Source organism: Schistocerca piceifrons, chromosome 2 (assembly GCF_021461385.2).
Source record: "Schistocerca piceifrons isolate TAMUIC-IGC-003096 chromosome 2, iqSchPice1.1, whole genome shotgun sequence".
Classification (NCBI taxonomy): Eukaryota; Metazoa; Arthropoda; class Insecta; order Orthoptera; family Acrididae; genus Schistocerca; species Schistocerca piceifrons.
This window is the reverse complement of record NC_060139.1, coordinates 317898897-317922432: the sequence shown is the minus strand read 5'-3', so window position 1 is coordinate 317922432 and position 23536 is coordinate 317898897.

Below are 23536 nucleotides of genomic sequence, written 5' to 3'. Positions count from 1 at the left end.
TATTTACGCAGTTACAGCTACCAAAACGTGTTTAGCTGGTGGAGCTGTCTCATATTTATTCAAATTGTGATAACCTACTGCTTCAATAGATGATTATCTAAAAAGTGTGGGAGATAAAATTATGATATGTGTTAAATTCTTATGTTTCCACTGCATGACAGCATAAAGTGTCAAAGTAACGTATTGCAGTATAAGGATGATGCCTCATTAAAGTAATGGCATGCAGAAATGGAACTACTGTTATGTCTAAAAACTTCATTTTTATGCAACTGAAGAGAAGCTTACATTATTTGACAGCTTCATTGTGTTTGGTTGGAGAGGAGAGGAGAGGAGAGGAGAGAGGAGTGGAGGGAAGTTGAGGATGACATTAACAAGAATCTGGTTTTTGGCATTAGTTGTGGGCGGCATGTGATGGACATATGTAGATCTTCAGCAGATGGTTGAAGGTCAAAGTGTGTCAGCTTGCCCACAAATACTCTACTGTTATGTACTGTTAAAGTGGTAAGTGAAATGGAGTAACTACTGAACAAATTGGAACATTTTTAACTTGTGGTGAGTACAGAAGAACTATCACAAATTTTATCACTCTACGTGGAAACTGTCATTTGGCGAGGATGGCACATCATGCTTACTATCGCCACATCTTGGTAAAGTTTACGGCCATTGGAAGTGCATTTTACGATCAGTTGAAGTGCATAACGAAATTAAATGACACGTGCAAAAACTATACCTCAGGGAAATGATGACGTTACAGTGTTAACTGTCTAATAAAAAATCCTGATGTCTCCTAAATACGATCATACGCATTAAAAATGCTTGCAGAGACGCTGACCAGAAAATACTACCTCTTTATCAGGAATACTTCATACAAAGGGTCAAAAAATACACTACAGTTGAAAGTCATCGCTCTAGTTGTGTTTTGGTGTAACTGCTAATACAGCACCTACTCTAAGCCTTGTAAGAACTGAGTTTGACTATAAATATGAAAAACGGTATTTTTTCTCTGCAAAACGATTAGGCTATTAAATATAGGAGTTGTCACTATTAAAAAATGCAGTTTCTATCTCACTGACAACAGTGCCACCTAGTAGCAAGTGGGGACTACGGTGTTATAAGCTTCTGTCATTTGTTCATATTTGGTCTTTACTGTTCTTGTGATATGCATAGCTCTCGAGATGTTTCGATGCCTCAATTGACAGGACTTATTAAATGACGTCATTTTCAGCTTTTGGCTGCAGGTGTTTTTATTGTGCTATTGCAACTTCGATCTATCTGTCATTGTCAGGCAAATGACTCATCGTCAAATTACGGCATAGAAGAATGTTCTCGCAGGGCTGTGTCACCTTTGATAGCTCAAGTTTTTTCATCCTGCACACAAATAGCACAACTTTAGGCATCATGTTACTAGTTTGACCCACGAACGCTGTTGACTCTATTACTATCAAGGGTGACACAGTCCTACGAGGCATCTGATACGAACGTCGGTATTCGGTAGGACGTTCTGCAGTCGTTACAATTTTCAGGAGTTAAAAATTTTCCTGTGTATTAGAGCTTCGATCAGCGAACTCTATCAAGATGCTTTCAACTTCATCCAATACATCATTTTTTAGTGATTCGGATCGCTGGGCAGAGATTGCTCAGAAGAATGTTGTCTTAACCCTTTCCACTAGATTTTTTCACCCTGTACTGCAAATGCCCTCGTAATATTTACACTGAACATAAACTCCATTGCATATGATGCCAAGACTAAATGTAAAATAAAGAATGAAATAAATTACACATACACTGTAACACTGATCTTGTCGTGTTTTGTCTTTCATTAAGTGTTTTACGTCACTTAGGCTTGGACTTAATGTTCCTTAAAGATGTTCTTTCCGGAGCATTCACCGGATGGAGTCTTGGTTTTCTGGAACATGTGGTGCACTTATTGACAGATTCCCTTCTACCACACTTACTTTCCTATTACTACGAACAGCGTAGTCCTTACTTTTATTCTTTTCATTGGGGTAAACGAAGGGTGGCTGCTTTGGTAGTCTCTCCTCATCGTCGGAAGTATGTGGTCTTCCCCTCTGTCTTCCCTTTGTGTACCGTACATTTTAAACCAGAGCTCCTAGAAATGACACACTGCATCTCTTCTGGCTCAACTTGGGTTTTTGGTTGGAAGTAGTATCCACATTGTACAGAATGGACTACTGTCGTTGTTATGTTACTGCTGTCATCGCAGAAAATCACTCGTGTCACTTAAATTTTCATCCAGTATATCCAATATTACTCTAGGATTATCACGCAAATTCGCCATTTTTGTTGTTACGTTACCGGAAACCGCATTCGGAGTGAAATAGAATCGCGAAAACAAAACAACAGCGTTATGCGTTCGACACATGCGTTTCCTCGTAGTTATATCGTTTGCGGACGCTCGTCAGTACACCTCAGTACAAGATATTTGGCGGAGTTTGTGTCTGTCGACTCCCGAAATGCGAGTCTACTGCGATATTTACGCGATCGGAGCTGCCCCGCTGGTTGACTGCTAAGGGTTAAGCAAAAAACAACTGCAGTTGCCTTCAGATCGAATTGTGCAATCTTCCAGCCGTTAATCTAATGTGCTCGTGTTGGAAAAAAGAGTATGGTGAGACGAGATAAATTACCCATTACGTGACGGAAGCCGAAAATTTTATTAGTTGGGACCTGGAGTTCGATAGCAGGAAAAGGAAAAGAAAGAAATATAACAGGAGATGGACTTGATGACAGGGGAGACAGCCTGATAGCATAATTTATGGAGAGCATTTTACTCATTACAAAATCTGTATTTAAGGATCGTGAAAGATGATTGATTGTATTAGTAGAAGAGATATCGGGACACCGGAACGTTTCATACAGCTTGTCTTATTGTAAGGCAAAGATTGCGACACCAGATTTTTAACTGCAAAAGATTTTCAGGAGTAGATAGACTCTGAATATGTTTATTATTAAATGCAGATTGAAGCCGAAGAAACTGTAAAAAGGCAGGGATTAAGGTGATGGGGCGTGGATAAGTTGAAAGAACCTCTGGTTGCAGATAGTTTCAAAGAGAGCATTAGTTAACGATTGACTTAAAAGTGCACTTTAGGAGATGAAAGGGTAGCGTTGAGAGATGAAACAGTGTAGGCAGCAGAAAACAAATAGAAACATCCTGAGGCATCGAGGAATAGTAAATTGGTAATAGAAGGAAGTCGGTGGATTGGGGGATCAAGAAATTTAGAGAAAGACCAATGCTTGTTTACAGTACACAAATTCCATAGGAAAATGAAGAGACTAGCACAGAATAGACTATGCTTGAGATCCACATGTTCCAAACGTACTCATGACTTAAGAGACTCGCAGTAGATGTGCCAAGAACTAACTCACCTAGATAAATCAACGGTTGTTGAGTATGTGCAAGTACTATAAAAACTGATCATCAAGATTTGGCAGATATCTTAGAAATTGCCAACACTATGTGCCAGCTGCTTACATTGATCTCGCGGTATATGGCCATACGGTATCTGCACTTCCGCGGAAAAACCGGTTATTTTCGTAATTAAACTAATACTGGATTCTAGTTCTCTTCCGTTAACAACTCTTGTTCATGTGGGATAACGATACTAGAAAGTAAGGTTCACGATGAATTCTGGTGTAAATGGAGCTAACCGTGAATTCCGCGGAGACAGCAGTATTCGTGAAATCGGTTGACAACCGATTTGTGGTTCTTCGGAAGTAAACGAATTTCAATGTTTTCACAGTTCCCAAGTTACGCTGTTCAACCTTTTACCGTCGACGTGGAGAAATTAACAGTCATCAGTCAGAAAAAAATACCACTTGAAATTTTAGTAGATATAGGACTTCATTTTCTTTTTCCAATGTCCGCATATTAATGACGCTTGTGGTAGAATTAGTCTCGTAATTACCTTGTTTTGCAAATGTGGATTCACATGCACTGAGATGTAACATGACAGTGCTTCTCCTAAGATTCTGCGCAATTTCCGATTCTCCGTATAATTTTACTCATTTTCTTCGTAATAGAGATCCAACTACCTCAAAAGCTTGAAATGCGATTTACGATAAATTTTTTTCTTACTGAACATGACAACAAAGGTGAACATTATTTTATGTGACGGATATACAAATTCAACCCAGTTATTAAGAACTGCAATACTGTTCATACACCGCACTGAGTGGCCGCGCGGTTTGAGGCGCCATGTCACGGTTTGTGCGGCCCCTCCAGCCGGAGGTTCGATTCCTCCCTCGGGCATGGGTGTGTGGGTTGCTCTTAGCGTAAATTAGTTTAAGTAGTGCGTAAGTCTAGGGACCGATGACCTCAGCAGTTTGGTCCCGTAGGAAGTCACAAACATTTGAACATTTCAATTATATATACTAATATACTAGACTCTGACGGATAATAGCTAGCGATATGTTCATCTCTACTCACTACACATTTAGTAGTAAGATTACGTAATGACGATGTTTTTATATCCCAAGGTTTTATTTAAATAAGTCGTGTAAAAACGCACAGTTGATAGATCTTCACGCACATACTGCTAGAAACATCAGTTTGTTGTTTCTCTTTAGTTTAAACAGGAAAACACCGTATACGGCAAATTAATTTCAAAACAATGAAATCAAATTTGGCATATGAACGGTATGATCTCCACCAACTAATAACAGTGTAAGTAATTAAGTTATTAATTACTGCCAATATTAACTGATATCGCAAAATGACAGCTTACTCCCTCTCTAATTCACAGAAACGTACCTGTGCAGTTCATACTGCAAAGACTAAAAACACGTCAGCAGTGCTGGAAAGACAGCGATACACTTAAGGATACTATTCGACTCGACTGATACCTCTACATCATTATTATCCTTGCGAGTGGTCCTTAGATTCAATGACGTCAACTATATCATCACCACCTCCAAAATAATGGCTGCATGTGTTATCCATCGCTCATCATTTGAGAAATTGTTTCAAACGCAGATATTTATGCTAAAACTTACACTATGGAATTTTACCAATTAATACTTTAATGGACTGAGGTCAATGGGCGTGCATTCATCTACTATTAACAAATATTAACGAATCAGTACCATCACTTACATCAACGACTCCATTAATGCAGATTTTTGTGTGACTGCTGTGCGTTTCTTATCGAATATAGCTTTCTTTTATGGAAGGTGCGTCCTAATTCGCAATTATTTAAGTCTTTTATTAAGTCTCGAGTATACATCTTAAAAGGAAAATCATAGCTGAACTCTTTAAACCTTTACTCATAATTATCTCTTCTACAAAGAATATTAAGTACGGGTAGGGCTGATCTGAAATATGAGGTAATAAACTTGTGGACAAAATTGTTAGAAGCAGCTGTTGCTTTTTGGACGAACATCTTACGAAGTACCATCAAAGCCTCTCGAAAGTTGCCGGTGCTTTTTCGTCACGGAATTTGTGAGTTACTGAGCAGCGACCTCTTGAGTTAACGAGGAATATTCACCCTGCAAGCACTCATTAAAAATGAAGACCCTTCTCTCGCTTCAAGAGGGGGCAACGAATTCTTTGAACGAGCATCATGGGAAGCGGGAGATAGCTGGAGGAATTGTCAGTGGCTGAAAACGCATGAAACTTAGCCCAGGTTTAACAATAAGGAAACGTTAAACGAGAAAATTAAGGATATGAATCGTACCCCAAAATTGTGACAACGACTGCTACTAAATTGAAAAAAGTAAGTAAAATGATAGTATAAACGCCTAATCTTTTTATTTTTAATATGGGGATGTGGATAAAAATATTTTTAACTACTCTTGCTTAGCCACCTAAGTACTACTAATTTTAGGCCGAAGAAGGGGCAATCGGAGTGGTACGTGATACTTAGTGTTTAAAATTTTTTGTAAAATAGAGGAGCACGATAAAATAAGTCTTAAAGGATAAAACATCACCTTGTAGTATAACCAAACGTACCTTTCTTGCGAATCACTTAAAACTGTGTGTTACGTATTTTTTACCTTTCTTGGAAGACATGTTTGCATATTTCCCGCTCTGCCGCACCCACAGAGCATAATGGGATAAGACAATTTTTGCGAAAATAATTACATAAACTCTGAAATTATTGAGAATATCATGTTTAAAACTAAGACATAAAATGTGTAACGTACGATTTAGGCTAAAGGATATGGAATCTTCAAAGAAATCGTTAAGAGTAAATAAATATTGTAATGTAATTTTGAAAATGTGTGATGATTGTTAGTGCTTAATACCAAGTTACTGTTACTTATTGAATACCATCGCTCGTGCCCCAGATATATTTTCTGGACTGGGAATAGACAACGTAAGATGCCTAATAATAAAACCTGGCCGGCCGGTGTGGCCGAGCGGTTCTAGGCGCTTCAGTCTGGAACCGCACGACCGCTACGGTCGCAGGTTCGAATCCTGCCTCGGGCATGGATGTGTGTGATGTCATTAGGTTAGTTAGGTTTAAGTAGTTCTAAGTTCTAAGGGACTGATGACCTCAGAAGTTAAGCCCCCTTGGTGAAAAAAATAAATAAATAAATAAAACCTGTTACCCAGTACTGCCCAGCTAGACTATTTTCTGCGTTTAATCTGTGCGGTAAGCCATTTTTTTTGTGCTTGTCCCTAGGCTAACGATCTGACAGTGAGATGTTTCATCGTTTGACTAAAGAGTCTGCACTTCACTGATGTCAGGTATGCTACCACTTCGTCTTCTTGTTCTGCAACGAACAAATTTTCAAATTTCCCATCCCTTATGTAAAGCTGTAGTTGCAAGGTTATTACTTTTATGAACGGATCTGTCCAATGTTTATGAATGAGACGTCTTTCAAAACTCCGTCGGGTTCTGATAACGCTTTCTCACAGATGTATACTGTGTCTCCGTACCCATGATAGAGATCACTCAACATCTGACGCGGTTCACACACCTTGTATATGCCGCCGGGTCGGGTAAAAAGCGATGACTGTTCTACCTGTGACATAGAATTTCAACTAAAATCATTTAAGTTTCCACCTATCGTGTGTACATGTACGAAGTTAGGTTGATGTCTGACCATGTCTTCTGGTTTGTTTACTTTTTTTTCGGGCTGTGCATTTCAAATAATGGAATTAGAAGTAGCATATGAACGTAATGTCTAATAATGTGTTTTCGTTACAAATTATGTATCAGTCTTAAAACTTAAAACATGGGATTTTCCAGCTAACGTTCTGTTTACTCATTTGTCTTGTCAATATAACGGCGGTAAAGTGAAACCCTGCGTTTCATTTAATCAGGCGTTTTATGCCCATGAGACGTCTGAGAGGTCTCATATCTACTATGGAATCTCACACTTGTACAGTTTTATGTAAATAGTGGAGACAGCAATAGCTATAAAAGAAAAAAATAAAAGTCATCTTGCTTAGATCTGAAGCTCCTGTTGCGCATACCCCCCGTTTTTAAAGACTGTACCTTGTCCAAAACACAGATATTTTCCTTTTCTTAATTTCTTTGCTGTGGTGTTATCTATTACCTAAAGGGAATAACACTTACATCGTCCTATGTGCTGTGTCGTCCAAACAAGACACAGTAAGGGCAACAGCACCACAGGCGCAAAGATGCTAGCTGATGCCAGAGCCATAGACTCGCCACTTGCGCAAGTTCCACCAACTCCAAGGACGGCGCTGCGGATGAAGCTGTCGACTTCGCCTCGGACAATTGCCAGCCAAGTACAATCCGCCAATGACCGGAGGACAACGGACGGAAGCCTACTTGGAAGACAGAAGAGCAGCTCTCACCCACTTGGTTATAGATCATTGTCCAGGGCTGACTTGGACAGGGAACGTCGTATAGTGAACTAGAAGTGAACAGACAGTTGTGTATATTGCATTTTCTGTGTGCTGTGAAGTTTCCCTACGATTATTTTCACGTAGCCATTGATGGCCTAGATTTAGTGCTAGATCAAAAATTTTTTATGGATGTACTTTTGCCGAAAATTTAGATTGACATACAACATTTAATCAGTATAACTTCATGAACAGTTATTTACACAAATTAATAAGAATGCTTGGTGCTCTCAGGGTTGCTTTAAGTAGCTCGGAAAAAGGGGAGTACTTGATGCACCTTGATATTAGAGATCAAACATGAGCTCTGTATACTCACTTTCAATTCGCCAGCGAATCCTATGACGTCATCTCCGAACGCGCTCTCTCCGTGTGCTCAGAGGATCTACTCGCGAGTCTCCACCGCTGACCAGGTTACTGAGAACTCGTCACTTGAGTCTGTTGTCGCGTACAAGTCGACTCGTCCCCCGTGGAAAGGATAACGCGTACACGAGGTCGCAGCTGTAGCCGCGGAATCGGGACATCGCCTCTACATGCGCACCCGTTGGCCGTGACGATTATTATATACCATTACAGCGACTGATGTGCAATAATGGGATGTAGTTCTCCCTCTTCAGTGGGTTGTATTTATTATCTGTTGAACAATACACAAGGAATTTGTGTGTTATGATATTGATCAGTTTTTTTGAGATTATAGTATTTACGTTTCTGACTGATCTGTTATCAGTGAATGTTTGTTAGTACATACATTTAAATTGTGTGTGTGTGTGTGTGTGTGTGTGTGTGTGTGTGTGTGTGTGTGTGTGTGTGTGATCATGTACAAAAGTTTTTTGAGGACTGTCGTAAATTTATTTCAGTATTTAATCTGTATTCGGAGAATGTATAATAATTTACTTGATGGACACATACGTTACTGAGTCTGTGACAACAGTACGACTAAACATGACACAAGAATGAAGTTTATTCTCTAAACTGTGATTAATTACCAAAATAAAATTCACAACAGTGTTTGAAAAAGTTACAGAAATGAATGACAAACTACACGATTCGGTGTTATCCATTAATGCAAGTTGCAGTGACGATAAAAATACAGAAACAGCGCGCGTTTTGGTAGCAGGGACGTAACAATAAAGTTGCTCCTTGCCCAATTTTCGTTTGACGGAACACATGTTTTTCATGGTGGAGGTGGATTGAACGAGAGTATAACGACTTCGTTCGCAGTGGACGAAGTTTGTACGTTTTTCGTCAGAAAAAGTACTAGACTACAGCATGGAACTAATTCCAGACACACTCTTCCTGTAAAGGAACACATTTGGAGTTGTATACATTGCATGTAGTCTCACAAATAATAGCTTCGTTATAGGCCATCTGATCCAGAAAATCGGTCATTTCGACTCGTCAGTGGTACTTCACAACAGCATGTATGTGCACACACTTTGTGTACTACCTTACGACTAGTCTTAAACCCCTGCACACTTCAGTAGGACAGAGCGGGTCGACGACTAGGAAACGACTGCTGAGCCACAGTTTTCAGCCTCGTCGTGCTAGTGGAACTACAGGGCGAAGGAAGGAAGGCTGTATTGGCCTAATGTAACTGCAGCTCCTTGAATTTTAAAGTAAGCAACTCGCAATACCGATTGAGGGGCCGGAGTGGTTATCACACTGGACTCGCATTACGGAAGACGACGTTTGAAACCCGCGTCGGGCCATCCTGTTTTAGGTTTTCCGAGATTTCCCTAAATGGCTTCACACAAATGCCCGGATTGTTGCTTTGAAAAGGCACGGCCGATTTCCTTCCCCATACTTCCCTAATACGACGTGACCGATGACATCGCTGTTTGGTCCCTTTCACCAAATCAACCAACTCGCAATATTATACTCATTATACAAATGATCGGAAAAGAGCACAGATAGTCCCAGTCTTCAAGAAGGGTCGTCGAGCAGATGCACAAAACTATAGACCTATATCTCTTACGTCGATCTCTTGTAGAATTTTAGAACATGTTTTTTGCTCGCGTATCATGGCATTTCTGGAAACCCAGAATCTACTATGTAGGAATCAACATGGATTCCGGAAACAGCGATCGTGTGAGACCCAACTCGCCTTATTTGTTCATGAGACCCAGAAAATATTAGATACAGGCTCCCAGGTAGATGCTATTTTTCTTGACTTCCGGAAGGCGTTCGATACAGTTCCGCACTGTCGCCTGATAAACAAAGTAAGAGCCTACGGAATATCAGACCAGCTGTGTGGCTGGATTGAAGATTTTTTAGCAGACAGAACACAGCATGTTGTTATCAATGGAGAGACGTCTACAGACGTTAAAGTAACCTCTGGCGTGCCACAGGGGAGTGTTATGGGACCATTGCTTTTCACAATATATATAAATGACTTAGTAGATAGTGTCGGAAGTTCCATGCGGCTTTTCGCGGATGATGCTGTAGTATACAGAGAAGTTGCAGCATTAGAAAATTGTAGCGAAATGCAGGAAGATCTGCAGCGGATAGGCACTTGGTGCAGGGAGTGGCAACTGACCCTTAACATAGACAAATGTAATGTATTGCGAATACATAGAAAGAAGGATCCTTTATTGTATGATTATATGATAGCGGAACAAACACTGGTAGCAGTTACTTCTGTAAAATATCTGGGAGTATGCGTGCGGAACGATTTGAAGTGGAATGATCATATAAAATTAATTGTTGGTAAGGCGGGTACCAGGTTGAGATTCATTGGGAGAGTCCTTAGAAAATGTAGTCCATCAACAAAGGAGGTGGCTTACAAAACAGTCGTTCGACCTATACTTCAGTATTGCTCATCAGTGTGGGATCCGTACCAGATCGGTCTGACGGAGGAGATAGAGAAGATCCAAAGAAGAGCGGCGAGTTTCGTCACAGGGTTATTTGGTAACCGTGATAGCGTTACGGAGATGTTTAATAAACTCAAGTGGCAGACTCTGCAAGAGAGGCGCTCTGCATCGCGGTGTAGCTTGCTCGCCAGGTTTCGAGAGGGTGCGTTTCTGGATGAGGTATCGAATATATTGCTTCCCCCTACTTATACCTCCCGAGGAGATCACGAATGTAAAATTAGAGAGATTAGAGTGCGCACGGAGGCTTTCAGACAGTCGTTCTTCCCACGAACCATACGCGACTGGAACAGGAAAGGGAGGTAATGACAGTGGCACGTAAAGTGCCCTCCGCCACACACCGTTGGGTGGCTTGCGGAGTATCAATGTAGATGTAGATATTCTCTCTGCTTTGGCATGAATCGGGAATGCTGCTGTTGCTGCAGATACTGCTCCTTCCTGCGGCTCAGTGCGTCAGCGGGCTGTCAAGTATACAAACATTGTACCTGTATTTGGTCGCTGGCCTCTGGAGTGCATTTGATGGCTTTGCATGTAGCAGTCAGTGCCACCGTGGCTTGGATCCAAGGCGGTTCCCTCAGCCTCAGATGAGACACACCTCCAGTCCACGACTCAGTTTGATTCGCGAGTCCGTTTTGACAGCACGCGTTCTACCGTGTCTGGCTTTAGAGAAGATAGCGGCATTGGACACAGGTAGGCGATGCGACGACCGCCCTTTCTAAAGATTTGTGAAAAGACTTTAATAGTATAAGTACTGTTGCATGTATTGCCTACTGATACGTGCTGCACCGAGTGAATACAGAATATTCTCCATGTTTATTTAAGCTACGTCTTCCTAGTGCCAAATTGCCTACGTTCTTGTCAACACAAAAGTAAGCCTTAAAATTATAAATTGCGCACTTCTTGTCCTGTCCACGACTTACTTTAGTATCCCTATAAATCTCATTCTCCATGTCCACATAAAAACTAAGTTTATTTTTCTATTCTTCGTGTGTGCCCAGGACTTTGTTAGCATCGTCACGATTGGTTTAGTTTATGAATTTTACGAAGAGTACCTCTCCCACTACTTTCTCCTCCCTTTTATTAATTTTGTTTTTGGTTTTTGTTCCCAACGCGTCGCTGTAGCATGTCACATTCAGTATACATCAAAAATAGCTCCCCTTGGCCGGGTCTCTAGTCACCAGTATAGGCGCAAGTTGGTCCCTATCTGCAGGATGCACAGTGCAGTTTACGAATAAAAACACGCAAATGCATTAAAGCTAGATTCAATGACCTCCTTAAAATATGTCACAATGTGTATGTGAGTATCCAGCATAACGAATTGAGTCCACTAACCTACCTGGAATTCCACCAAATTCCCCAGATAGGAGATTGCATTAACACGTCCATGTATTCGGGAAGGCGCTCCAGACCTGGATAGAATTCACCTCGTGGGATAACAATGAGGGCTGATGAGCTGACAACACTGGATGCAGCTTTTAGGCTGTTTCCCACATCAAACCAACTAAATACCGGGCTGCTAACCGTGTCCCACTCACACATGCTACAAAAACATTCCGATAACGTTTTCAGACTTGTATAAGCGATTTAATATAGGCAAAGACATGTGTTACACACAAACGCTGACCCGGGGAATACGAATTGCAACTATAGAGAAGAAACAAAAAGTTTTTGTAGTAGTTTACAGAAATAAAATGAGGCTCACTTAAGGTGACTCATAAGTGTTGAAACGTGTTTGTGTAAGAAATAAAGGAAAACTAATGTGTATTGTACGAGATGAAGTTTGAAAAAGACAACAAAAAGCACAGAGTAGATTTGTTCGTGAAATGTGGGATAACGAGATCTACAGGCAGGTAAATTGACTGTGGGCCAAAGCAGTTAATGGGTGAGGGAGAGAGAAGAGAGGAGCGAAAATGCGAAGAAGAGGATTTTAGGATACAAGTGGAGAACAGAGGAGAAATACTGGCTTGGTTGATTCAGAAACGAAAAGATGAAAAAGAGTAACTAGGAGAACAAGAGAGCATTTGCTGCACTGTTTTAACGAGGGAAATGACCAAACATCAAGAGATTGAGAAAAAGAAGTATTTTAGTGATTATAGCTAGTATATATGTACTAGATATTCATCTGAGGCTGAGGAGACGCCTTGGATCCATGCCACTGTGGCATTGACCGCTACATGCATAGCCATCAGATGCACTCCAGAAATCAGCGACTGAATGCAGGTACAACGCTTGTATACTTGACAGCCCGCTGACGCACTGAGCCGGACGAAGGAGCGGTATCTGCAGCGGTAGCAGCATTCCCCATTCATTGAAAAGCAGAGAGAATACGAGTATAAATTTGCGAGTTGGTTGGTTGATTTGGGGGGAAGGGACCAAACAGCGATGTCATCGGTCACATCGGATTAGGGAAGAATGGGGAAGGAAGTCGGCCGTGCTTCTTCAAAGGAATCATCCCGGCATTTGTGTGAAGCGATTTAGGGAAATTTCGGAAAACCTAAAACAGGATGGCCCGACGCGGGTATCAAAAGTCGTCTTCCCGAATACGAGTCCAGTGTGCTAATCTCTCCGCCACCTTGCTCGGTACTGCTAGTTGCGTTCTTTAAACATGACGGCGCTGCTGTTACATTAGGTCAATACCGTCTTCCTCCCTTCGCGCTATAGTTCCACGAGTACTGAACAATTGATATAGCAGACATAGCGTTATGGTAAGCACACAACTTGTTCGATTGCAATCATAAAACATGGGCGTATGAGGCAATGGCATGGCGAAACAGATGCATGTTGTGGACGTAGGCGCACATGCTTAAAACGTGTAGAATTTTCACCACTTGGGGCGTCTTGATTACATCCTACTAGCAGAGCTTAGGCAGAAAGAGTGACTGTACAAGTTTACAATTTAATAAACGTAAAAATGGTCCATTGTTGCCTGTAATGCGATTTTTATGTAATCGCACGATTAAATCAAAATCGCATTACAGCGTACTACTGACCACGTTTACGTTTATTAAACATCTGGAGGCTGCGGATCCCCACAAATACAAAATTTTAAGTTTACGATTGACTTCCTGTGTTAAAATGTTCCGCGACCTCTGGAGAGCATAGAGACAAGGGGAAGACTTCCTGTACGTAGAGGTAGTATTGTCCGATCACTTGAACTACTCATCCAATGTTACATCTATATAAATACTGTTTTTTGATACTGTGTTGGGGTACCATCGAGAAGAATAGTGGACTATTGTTCACGGACTCCACGAATAATTAACTTCTGATGATAAATAAAATTGCTCGAAACTTGTTTCCATTCAGCTTAAGTCAGAAATTTTGTGTCTCTATGAAGACAGGCTATCGGCACTTCCGTGAAGATGGAGTTCATCAGCCTTAAATATACTTACGGGGCAGAAACGACGAATGTTACTGACACAGAACAATAATCATAGCGCTTTCAGGACTGACTCCTGTGGGTCTCCCTAGAGAGTTTATGTGGACGACTTTCCGTTCCACAGACAACACGCTACTGTCAACGGCTGGCGACAAAATAAGGAAGCTTGAGCTGTCTCATCTCACCTCACTTCTCTCCCACTTACGACTATTCAAGACCCGGACGTGAAGGACCCAGAAAAATCTTTACAGATTTTAAATGTACGAGTACTGGATATTATCACTGTAGCTGAAAATTTTCGTTTGCGACAGTATGTAACATATTTTGCTGGAATATGAGAGAGCTTAAGCAAGTACAGTGAAATCTTCTGCTCTCCCTACAGCGCTGAGTTACATTGTGCGCGCCGCTGGAATATTTTCTGTGTCGCCGGCAGGTCGTTATTTTAATTTAGCGCGAATATAGCAAATTCCGTGCCGGGCCATCACAGAGCGATAAACCGTCCTTTTTGTGCAGTTTAGCGGATAATTAAAAAGCATTTATACGGAAATATCGTTACCAAAAGCAAAGCTCTGACAATGCGATTGGCAAAATTTATAAATGCCCGGCGCAGGGTAGAGTGGTGAAAGAGGGGTGGCGGGAGGGGACGTTTTTGTGACGTCGGACCATTGTTTTGTTTTTTCGCGACGCCGCGGGCTTCCGGGTTTATTCGGCGCGACAAGTGCAGCTGTACGCCGACCCGCGGCTGGGGATCCGGCCTTTGGCGTGTTCACCACTCTGCGCACGGTCCGACCGCGCTCACCTGTGTCGTCGAAGCTGATGGTGCGGAAAATGGGTTTTGCTGTCGAAACAGGTAAGCACATTTCTCACCGCTCTTTTTTTTCCTGTACGATGGGGAAAAGGTTTTAGGGATGTTCTCTCTCTCTCTCTCTCTCTCTCTCTCTCTCTCTCTCTCTCTCTCTTCGTGATCGGATAAGTTTGTAGCGATGTGTTCTGCGTTTTAGGACACGTGGAATCACAAGCAAAAGGTTAGGATAGTCCAAATAGCGCTTGAGGTATCAAATGAGATGCGTTGGTTGCGTGTCTTAGACAGAAATAAGTGTTTTAGAAGTGAACACCCTGTGCTCTCAGTAATTCAGCAAATGCCGACTATACACAGTGTGTTGATAGTGTATAGCAGCGATCAGCAACAAATGGGTTTTGATTGACGTTATTGAAGCAGCATCATTAGCGGCTAAACAGGCATGTAGGGACAAAAATTACGAATTTAGTTTACAAAATATCATAGAAACGTATGTGGTTAAGAAACGTACATGGTAAGGAAAAATTTCCAGCTGTTGGGCTGGCACAACTCTAATACAAAAGCAAAATTGAGTCGTAACCAGAATTCACTTATACACAAGAAAGGTGCCAAGCATTAAAAGAAAATAATACTAAAACAAGGAGAAAGTACACTCAGACTAAAATTCAGGCGTTGAAATAATCTTACCAAGAAGAGCAATGTCCTCTAAATGCATCAAGAAACATTATCAAAGAGTACTACAAAATACGGTAAGTGAACACAAGTACATAATCATTTCACGTTAGAACTGCCGGATGACATACTCAGTGAATTTAGAGTAAACGACCGTCAGTTAAATAGGCTTGTTTCACTTGGGGAATCTTAAGTACGAGACATTCAGCACAAGAGACAGACACTGTGCATGTTCAACCACGAGAGTTCTGTAGGCACCAGGAACCACACCAACCACGACACTTCCACCAGCTCCCGCCTGTGCAGTCGTCATCGTTCGGAGCAAATCGAGGTGATATTGCGCCCTGGGCAGGAATGCTAGTTGCACCCCTTCCCATTCCCCCCCCCCCCCCCCACCTCCTGTCCCCCATAAAACAGCCTTTCTATAATTTTTCTCTAAACGTTTTAGCAGATTTCATGATTTTGTAAGCAACGTTAATGAAAGACCTGAGTTTCTCCTGGCGTATACAACTTTCAAATAACTTCCGGGAATTCAGCCAGGTAACACTTTCAGCGACCGCCGATATTTCGGCGGGAGAACACCCCGCCATTTTCAAGGCAAACTGCAACGGACAGGCGACGTACATGCAAATTTAATACCTCGGTTCTCGGACCCAAGCAGGAAAGATAACACACACACACACTGAACACTAGTGCCACCAAAGATGGCCAAAGTCAGAGCTATCGATAGTGAGACTATGAATTCGCAGGTGAGGTAGCATTGAGTCTGTCCCTCTGTTTCTTGACAAGGGAGAGAGCCGGAATCCAAACAGAGTTTAAACAGAAACCTCCATCCCTGTTAACAAGGTTGCTCGCTAATTTAATCTCAACTGCCTCCCGAATCACACTGTCCCAATAGCTGGACGTGCATGCCAATATCTCGGTGTTATTATATAACATGGAGTGACCAGTATCCAAGCAATGTTCGGCAATAGCAGATCTATTTGGCTGCTGTAATCGTGTGTGCCGTTTATGCTCAGTACATCTGTCCTCCACGGTCCTGATAGTTTGACCAATATATGCCATGCCGCAGCTACAAGGGACACGATATACACCCGCCTTACGCAGTCCAAGATCATCCTTAACGGAACTCAAAAGTGCTCTAATTTTAGATGGAGGTCGGAAAACACATTTCACATCGTATTTCCGTAAAATACGACCGATCTTATTGGACGTGTTTCCTACGTAAGGCAAGAAGGCAGTAGACTTAGGTGTTGACTCAGAATTATCATCAATCACCTGATGTACAGTTGGTCGATAGCGCAACGCACGTTCAATCTGTCTATCACTGTAACCATTTTGACGAAATGTAACTTCAAGATGGGACAGCTCAGCTGGCAAAGTCTCAGCGTCAGAAACGATATGTGCCCTGTGTACCAAGGTACGAAGTACCCCTTCACGCTGAGCCGAATGGTGACAACTATTAGCTTGTAAGTACAAGTCGGTGTGAGTACGTTTCCTGTATACTGCATGTCCCAATGATCCATCATCCTTCCTCCTAACCAACACGTCGAGAAAGGGAAGGCAACCATCCTTTCTCGACGTGTTGGTTAGGAGGAAGGATGATGGATCATTGGGACATGCAGTATACAGGAAACGTACTCACACCGACTTGTACTTACAAGCTAATAGTTTTCACCATTCGGCTCAGCGTGAAGGGGTACTTCGTACCTTGGTACACAGGGCACATATCGTTTCTGACGCTGAGACTTTGCCAGCTGAGCTGTCCCATCTTGAAGTTACATTTCGTCAAAATGGTTACAGTGATAGATTGAACGTGCGTTGCGCTATCGACCAACTGTACATCAGGTGATTGATGATAATTCTGAGTCAACACCTAAGTCTACTGCCTTCTTGCCTTACGTAGGAAACACGTCCAATAAGATCGGTCGTATTTTACGAAAATACGATGTGAAATGTGTTTTCCGACCTCCATCTAAAATTAGAGCACTTTTGAGTTCCGTTAAGGATGATCTTGGACTGCGTAAGGCGGGTGTATATCGTGTCCCTTGTAGCTGCGGCATGGCATATATTGGTCAAACTATCAGGACCGTGGAGGACAGATGTACTGAGCATAAACGGCACACACGATTACAGCAGCCAAATAGATCTGCTATTGCCGAACATTGCTTGGATACTGGTCACTCCATGTTATATAATAACACCGAGATATTGGCATGCACGTCCAGCTATTGGGACAGTGTGATTCGGGAGGCAGTTGAGATTAAATTAGCGAGCAACCTTGTTAACAGGGATGGAGGTTTCTGTTTAAACTCTGTTTGGATTCCGGCTCTCTCCCTTGTCAAGAAACAGAGGGACAGACTCAATGCTACCTCACCTGCGAATTCATAGTCTCACTATCGATAGCTCTGACTTTGGCCATCTTTGGTGGCACTAGTGTTCAGTGTGTGTGTGTTATCTTTCCTGCTTGGGTCCGAGAACCGAGGTATTAAATTTGCATGTACGTCGCCTGTCCGTTGCAGTTTGCCTTGAAAATGGCGGGGTGTTCTCCCGCCGAAATATCGGCGGTCGCTGAAAGTGTTACCTGGCTGAATTCCCGGAAGTTATTTGAAAACGTTAATGAAAATTACGGCTTAGTGAAAAAAATTACTTAAATGAACCATATTGATGAAAAGTATTGCACACAACAAATTACGTTGTTGTAACAAGTAAGTTGCAAATTGTATCAACTATCTAAAAACTGAAAGCAAAAAAAAAAAACCTTTGCCTTATTGTTTGTGGCATCTACTGTACACTGTTTTTAATATGAAGTGTGATAAAGGACTGTTATTATTTGCTCCTTGTAAGTTGAAATAGAAAAGAACTGAAATATTTAAAGTTAAGAAAATATCAATTTACTTGAACAGTGTTCTTGTTACGGTGTCAAACACTTTTCTTTGAGCATAAGGCCTCAGCAGCAGTCAGTAATATTTTTAATGAATCACAGCACCAATTGCACTAAAATTTCTCCACCTCCAGTCTCTACCTTTATATCATTTTCGTGTGATTACAACTGTTCAAGAGGAACTCCTCTGTCAGTTGCCAAGCACTCCAATGAAAGCTGTTCTTTTTTTTATGACGCTTTGCGTTTAGCGAAACAAATTCACTGTACATACCACAGTCCATAACCAGTGGCAGAGGACATGTTTCTTTACATGGGGACTCAACTTAGATGGACAGAGTTTAGAATGTTTATAGGCATAACTACTAATAACTCCCACAGTATTGTTATTAGGGTGCAGAGGGCTTATTCTTTATTTATTTATTTATTTATTTTTATTTTATTTTTTTGCACAGAAGAATTTGGGAGCAGAGAAAAGTAAATTAAATGTCTCCTCTACATTTTTTACTTGCTTCTTCAACCATACTGTCTCGCTTCACTCCTCCTACATGAACGTAAATCGACAAAAATTGAAGCATTCAATCAAATAGCATTTTTGGTTCTACATCTGCTTGTTGACTATTGAGATACAGAAATACCGTAGAGAAGCAGCAGCAAGAGTTCCATTATCGAACTTGAGCGAGCTGTGTAGATGAGAAGTGCACTTGTTACCACATAAATGATATTATCGATGGACGTCTGTTCGATAGTGGTCATTCCTTTATGATGCTGTGCGGACAAAAAGAGACTGTGACAGCAGTGAGCATTTACAGTTATGCACCAAGAGAAAGGCTTCTTCATGTAGGCGGAAGATAGCAACACAAGGGGAAGGAGGACCGAAACACCTCTTCATCTACATCTACATTTATACTCCGCAAGCCACCCAACGGTGTGTGGCGGAGGGCACTTTACGTGCCACTGTCATTACCTCCCTTTCCTGTTCCAGTCGCGTATGGTTCGTGGGAAGAATGACTGCCGGAAAGCCTCCGTACGCGCTACAATCTCTCTAATTTTACATTCGTGATCTCCTCTGGAGGTATAAGTAGGGGGAAGAAATATATTCGATACCTCATCCAGAAACGCACCCTCTCGAAACCTGGACAGCAAGCTACACCGCGATGCAGAGCGCCTCTCTTGCAGAGTCTGCCACTTGAGTCTGCTAAACATCTCCTTAACGCTATCACGCTTACCAAATAACCCTGTGACGAAACTCGCCGCTCTTCTTTGAATCTTCTCTATCTCCTCTGTCAACCCGACCTGGTACGGATCCTACACTGATGAGCAATACTCGAGTATAGGTCGAACGAGTGTTTTGTAAGCCACCTCCTTTGTTGATGGACTACATTTTCTAAGCACTCTCCCATTGAATGTCAACCTGGCACCCGCCTTACCAACAATTAATTTTATATGATCATTCCACTTCAGATCGTTCCGCACGGATAGTCCCAGAGATTTTACAGAAGTAACTGCTACCAGTGTTGGTTCCGCTATCATATAATCATACAATAAAGGATCCTTCTTTCTATGTATTCGCAACACATTACATTTGTCTATGCTAAGGGTCAGTTACCACTCCCTGCACCAAGTGCCTATCCGCTGCAGATCTTCCTGTATTTCGCTGCAATTTTCTAATGTTGCAACTTCTCTGTGTACTACAGCATCATCCGCCGAAAGCCGCATGGAACTTCCGACGCTATCTAGGTCATAGGTATTCCAGTTGATTCTAAACTACCTTTCTTTCTTTTTTTATTTTTTAAGCTTTCGTGGCCCCCTCTGAATCTCCACCCTAGCTGGGTTCATAGCGACCAGGTGTTCCGCTTATTCTGCTTCTCCCTACTCTCAATAATGCTGCATACAGTCATTCCAGGCGTTATGCTATAGACATTTTTGGCGCTAGTTGTGGCACACTTCGGAATTTTCAGTGGCTTGGTGGCGATGGCTGAAGTCCCCTTCTATATTTTCAGCGCCTTAGTGGCAACAGCTACGGCCCCATTTGTTGGTTTCAGACTCTTAGTGCCGCTAGCTGCGTCCCCCTTTGGTGTTTTCAGCGCCTTTGTGGCGCTAGCTGAGGCCTCCTTTTCGTGTTTCCAGCACCCTCTCGCTTGTGGTGAGAAAAGTGCTTGCTGATTTGGCGCCACTGGCTGACTGTGGCAAGTCCTCTACTGTGCAGTGCTTATTACTGCAAACCCACATTTCCTGTTTGAATAATACTGTCCAGAAAAGCGCTTTTCCTGAAAATTACTCGGGTACTTTCAAAAAAATGTCTCTGAGCACTTTACATCTGAGGTCATCAGTCCCCTAGAACGTAGAACTAGTTAAACCTAACTAAACTAAGGACATCACACACACCGATGCCCGAGGCAGGATTCGATTCTGCGACCGCAGCAGTCGCACGGTTCCAGACTGAAGCTCCTAGAACCGCTCGGCCTCAACTGCCGGCTCGGCTACTTTCAGGCAGTACTTTCTTCACCGGTCTGCTGATCAAGTTACTAACGTTGCAATATTGCATGTCACTCTGTAATCAACAAATTAATAAATTTGTAAAGTACAATTGACAACAGTATTCAAATGACATCTGTGACTTTATATGTTCGCTTATATTCTGTTTTCTAAAATAAGTTAGTAATATCCTAAAACTCCGCATGGATTTTTACTTGTATTTCTGTCTGTCTAGTTCCCTATACTTAATGTAAAATATGTTTGAAATTAACTTGACAGTAATATACGCCTCCTCCTCGTAAAGTGCGCTATCTTTTTTCTGTATCACTGTATCTTTGTCTTTCATGTACCATGTAACTGCTCTGCCTTTGTTTGCGTCTGATACAGCCGAAACAAAACTTGTGGTGAGTCTTGATAATTAGTGTTATTACCCAACGAACTTGGATAGTAGCGAAGACCATTGTCAGTGTATGTGAAAACATAATGAACTATATGAGTGTTATTCGTCAGAGAACGATGATGTTCTCGACTGTAATTTCATGTAAGATGCATTCTAAATTGAGGTTTTAGCTGAACCATCATTGTCATACTTTTCAAACGAAGACTTTTTGTTGGTGCTAGTGCAACTCCTAAAATAATGTAAATGTGTTGTGATGAAAGCATGCAAGTCGTCTGACATTCGAAATAGGTAACGGTTTCCCCCCTCAAAAACTAAATCAAAACAAAATCAGATATAAAACGTCTTAAAGATGGCGCTTATTACGAAACTTAACTTTTAATTCATAGTCATCAGACGTTTGATTTCACTGCTGGGGACAGATGACGTCAGCAGTTTGGTCCGTTAGGAATTCACACACACACACACACACACACACACACACACACACACACACTCTCTCTCTCTCTCTCTCTCTCTCTCTCTCTCTCTCTCTCTCTCTATCTCTCTCTCTCTCTACACTGCTGGATAAAGGCATCTGATGCACTTTTCTACCTGATACAGTCTTCAGCGATTGTACACATTCGTGTCGCTCCTGCGTATTCTCAAATGCCTTTTCCCGAAAGGAAATATACACATTCATTCAGACAAGCAAGCACACCTCACGCACACATGAACGCTATCACTGGCAGATGGGATCGGAATGCCAGTGATTGTGATCAAGTATGAGTCAGGTGTGCTTACTTATGTGAATGAAACTGTGTGTGAGTGTGTGTGTGTGTGTGTGTGTGTGTGTGTGTGTGTGTGTGTTTGCTTTTCTGAAGAAGGCTTTGGGCGAAAGTTAAATGTGCAATAGTCTATTCATTGGGCCTGTATGCTACTCAACGTTTCATCTTTATGGCGAGTAGCAATCTACCTGTTTCCTTATATTTTTGCTGACCTTACTGAGATACCTATTTTTTTCTTCTTCATAGTTCGCCCCAGCGTACAGCGATTTTAACTGACATAGTGAACCGGAAAGTCCATCATGTCTCCAACACGAGATTGAATTCTAAATCAAGAACTATGCAAGTTGTGTACGAAAATAGAGAGCCGCTTGTATAGTGCCTTGAGCAAATTGAGCTTATATTTCGGCAAACTACTAAACTGCTCAAGCGAGAGCGTACACCATGAAATTAGAGCATCCAGCATTCCAGTTATGTATGTCTGTATTCAGCCATATTATGCCATACGTTAACGTATGGTACAATTAATTACAAAACCAAACTGTTGACCCACTGAGTGTACAACAAGCGGTAGAACATTTGGAAAGAGCCATACAGGATATCCGAGGTAGCTACATTGAGACGATTCCCACGTGCAGAGAGTTGCTGTATCTTGTGGAAAGGCAGGAAAACGAAATTCCAAGAGGCAAAATAAGTGTGTGATACAATTATCACTCAAGTTGTTGAACGATTTGACTTCATTGGGTATCTCGTCACTGCAACTTTATTTAATTCTGAAAAGTTTGTTCCATAAACAAGCTAATTTTCGCAACCGCTGCTTCAGAGGTCTTCTTAAATACATCCCTTCCTTGAATGAAGTAGGCTGTAAACGGAGATTCAGATACTATACACGAGGAATGAGTTTATAACTCGTATGGTGCTGTTCTACTTCTGCAATTCCTGCCAGAAAATAATTTGCAGGAGACTTTTAATGAAACAAGGAAGAACCTGCAATTATTTTTTCCATACCGATGACAATGTCTGAGGCGGAGCAATCTTTCTCTAGCCCAAAGAGAGTAAATACTTTTCTGCGGAGTACTGTGAATCAAGAGAGGCTAACAGCACAAGCAACGCTCTCCATCGAGAAGTCCTTGGTACGCAGCATCGTAGACTTCAGTGAATCCGTCGCTGACAGATTCTCTGCTCTTACGGGGAGCAGCGTGCATTTTTCTTACAAACATTCATTGTAAGGTAAGCGTCTTTCGGCATAGCCATTGTTTATTCATTTTTATTCTTTTTATGTTAGTTGAACGGAACTTTGTTGTCAATCTTCCTGTGATCCTCCTAGAAAAAAAAAGAAGACGAACCGCCACTGCTCGGCCCTTAAAAAGGCCTTGAAGGCTCGGCGATTCCTGTCGGAAGAGGATGTGCAGCAGGCAGTTACAGACGTATTGATGCAGCAGGGCACATATTTTACCAAGAGGAAATC